The sequence below is a fragment of the Tupaia chinensis genome, unplaced genomic scaffold (assembly GCF_000334495.1).
Source record: "Tupaia chinensis unplaced genomic scaffold, TupChi_1.0 Scaffold144326_1, whole genome shotgun sequence".
Lineage (NCBI taxonomy): Eukaryota > Metazoa > Chordata > Mammalia > Scandentia > Tupaiidae > Tupaia > Tupaia belangeri.
This window is the reverse complement of record NW_006204184.1, coordinates 574158-577459: the sequence shown is the minus strand read 5'-3', so window position 1 is coordinate 577459 and position 3302 is coordinate 574158. Positions and strand designations below refer to the sequence as shown.

At 61.4% G+C, this 3302-nt stretch overlaps 1 long non-coding RNA gene across 1 annotated transcript; it reads right to left on the bottom strand.

The window, feature by feature from the left end:
• Positions 1-894: 894 nt before the first annotated feature.
• LOC102468723 (uncharacterized) lies at positions 895-2637 on the bottom strand. Its single transcript, XR_337122.1, has 3 exons — positions 2395-2637; positions 2010-2179; positions 895-1595 (listed from the first exon to the last, which is right to left on the bottom strand). It is a non-coding gene; the product is annotated as an uncharacterized LOC102468723 (long non-coding RNA).
• Between the last annotated feature and the right edge of the window lie 665 nt (positions 2638-3302).

Sequence of the window (3302 nt, the reverse complement as noted above, 5' to 3'; positions counted from 1 at the left end):
ACGGTGCGCAAGCCATGGAACTGAGAGGGGGGCAGCCAGAGAGCCAACAGGGCAGAGGCTTGGCGGACTGAGCACTGTAACAGAAGGGACAGACGCAGCGGGCCCTGAGTAGGGTGAGTTAAGGAAAGCCCTCGGCCTCCCCCAGAACCCCCTCCCCACCCCAGAGACATCTGAGCCGGAGCAAGAGGTGGCCATGTTTCCGGTAATGGGGGGCAGAGGTTGACCAAGAAGGTGGGCCACTCCCAGAGGCCCTCTCTCTGGACAGACAGGCCTGGGAGTCCACAGCACCCTGGCCTCCCCAGTCCTGGCCACCTACTCTTTCTTTCTTATGTATTTATTTTTTTAATTTACATTTAATCACTGTATATCTTATTTTTAAAAGAATTATTTGTTTAATTTTATTTATTTATTCATTTATTTTAACTTAACCAGAGACAGAGAGAGAGGGGAAGTGGGAAAGCGCGCCACCAGGCCCGGGACTCAAACCATGGTCATGAGGGAGTGTCTACAGCCTTAACCACCACGCCACCTGCTGGTCCCTCCCTGTATATCTGTACAGTGCACAACCTTGCTTTTTCCAACACTAACATGGTATATATCAATCAAGACAAAAATATTACCATGCACATGATTATCAGCAAAGAACTTCGTTCTGTGCCAATTAAGCATGCTATTTCCCCCGTTCCCCCTCCCTCCATGACTCAGCCCTGTATTACCCCTACCCTTACTACCTCTAGTATGTACAGTTGCCTCCCTACTGTACCTCCCAGACCTTAGGTGTCTGCTACAGAGCGCAGACATTCTACTCTTCAGGCCCTCTCGCCGGCCCCGGCCCCGTTGTAGTGGCCCCCTAAGGGATGCCACAGTGAAAGGGCCACCAAAGAGAAGGTCGCCTACTTCCATGCCGTGCCTCTCGCCCTTTCACCGCGGGGCGGAGGCTGGCCCTCCCTGTCTTCCCCTCGCCTCCCTTTGCCTGTCCAGCCAATGGGTGAAAGGACGATGCCATCGGTAATGCCATGTGCCCCCAGACCCACTCTGCTTCTCCGGAGGACAGCTGTTCAGCCCGAACCAGAAGCTCCCAGGATGGAGGGTGCTCTGGGCCCCCAGACAGAAAACGATGCACGGCTGGCTCTCTGCCTGCCCTCTCGGCCCCTCATGCCACCCTCCTGCCCCTGCCTGGCACTGACCCCTCTGGGGGCCCGGCTGCCTGGGGCCTGCTGGGCCTCTGTGTGCAGACTGCAGGGCTGCCGTGGCACCGTTCTGCGTGGAACGTCTGGGCACAGCCCACTAGGAGCTGCGGGCAGTGGGGTGCTCCTGAAGGCATGGCAACTGGTAGCGAGATGCTGGCTGAAGTGCCTCAGATCGGGAGGGGTGCGGAGGGAGGGGCTGGGCTGAGCAGGAGGGAGTGGAGCCTGTTTACCCAATGGTGGAGCGATGGCGACCAAGGGGTGGTTGTCATGTGAGCAGATGGCTTCAGCTGCAGATAGGGCTCTCCGTACAGCCCAATGGTTGCCCAGAAATCAAGCGACGGGTGCATGTGCCAGGCCCCAGCTGCGAGCAGGGTCTTCACACCGGGGCCGGGCAAGTGCCCAGGGCTAGGACAGCAGGGGCACACCAGGGCCTTCATCATTGGCCAGCCCAGGTCCCCACATGGGGAGGGTTGTTCCAGCCCTGGTTCCAGACCAGGGGGTTTGCTCTCCCACAGCCTCGCTCCCCTGGAGAGTACCTTAGCAAGGGCTGATGCCCAAGCCCATGGCCCCCGGGCCAGAGCAGGCCAGGGCCAGGCAGCTGGCAGCACTGCCAGGCTGGAAACCTGTGCGCCCAGCCACCCTGGCCCTCCACCTCACCAAGGCTACTTTCAGGGTCTTTGGGGATCACCTTGGCTGGTACCCAGGGGAACCCCAGGGAGGGAAGGGTTTCCGCTGCTACCCCTGAACTACCGCTGTCAGCCTTGGGGCTCTGGGCGGAAAGAGGGGACAGCAGGGTCTGGAGCCCACGAGCCGCCTCACCTGAGCTGTCAGGAGCAGACAGTCCCGGGCAGGTGGACCTGAGGCACAGCTGCAGCCTGGAGTCCACGGTCCACGACACAAGCTGAACTCAAGTCCCCTTCAAGAAGATTCTACAGCCAATTCCCCAGCTCCCAGCAGGGCACAGGCAGGCTGTGCTGGCCGCAGGGTCTCTGGGGATGAGGTGAGAGGCCTTCTTCCAGAGGCCGAGCAGGCCTGTGCTGCCAAAGCCTCCACGCCCTGGCCTGGCCAGGCCTGGCCGGGGCTTTACTGCGTCCAGCGATGGCGGCTCGAGGGGAGCAGAGACAGGGAGGGCAGGGCTGGGAGCCGCTGCTGGGGGCAGTATTCTCCCACCCCACCTTCCTCCCATCTTTCAGCCCTGACTCACTGCAGCGTAGGATGGGGGGAGGCGTCAACCTTTCCAGAAACTCCTCTGAGTCAGCTTGCCAGCTTTCGCGGGGGTCAGCTGGGGCGCAGGCCACGAGCACAGATGGGCGGACGACCCGGGAGCTGGGGGAGCCCGCACACCTTCTCCATCTCCAGGCATTCTCATGTCTGTCCTGTTGTCACAGTGCAATGCTTATCGGACATCCGGTCTGAGAAAGGACCCGGAACCGCAGAACACCTGCAGGGGGGACTGTCAGAGACACAGAGGTCACCCAAGCTCCAGTCCAGGCCGCGAGAGGGCAGCGCGGGGAGGGCTGTGGTCTGCCCAGAAGGGACTGCCACCGATGCTAACAGGGGAAGGCAAGCAGCCAGGGCCTAAGGCAAGGCGCGCAAGGTGGACGGGCGCTAGGAGTCTGGGAGGTGACATGGCGCCAACGCTCCCCCCAGATCCAAACCAGGAAACCAAGGCCCAGAGATGGGACGGGGCCTCGGGCGCCAAAGGCAAGGCAGCTGCCAGAGGCAAGGCAGCTGACCTCCTCTTTCAGTGGTTAATGACTCAGGGAATTCAGCTGCTGCCCCAACACACCGGGTGGCCAGGCCTCCCTCGGCTGCCCCCACCCAGGTTGCTGTGCTCCGGCTCCAGCTCCGGCCCAGGGCCTCGAGCTGGCTCTCAGCACCTCCCCATTGCTGCCCTGGCGCCCCGGGGCCTCCGCCCCCACAGCAGCCCCCCTGGGCTGCCCACGACGTTAGTGCCCAGCTCTGGAACCGTCGCCTCGCTTTCCCTAACTGTGACACAGAAACAGTGTCCTTTGACTTCCACAAGTGGTGTCAGGGTGCGAGGAGGTCCTGAGAGGTGCAGACGACAGCCGACAGCCGAGGAGACCTGGTGATGGCATCCCTCCCACCGGC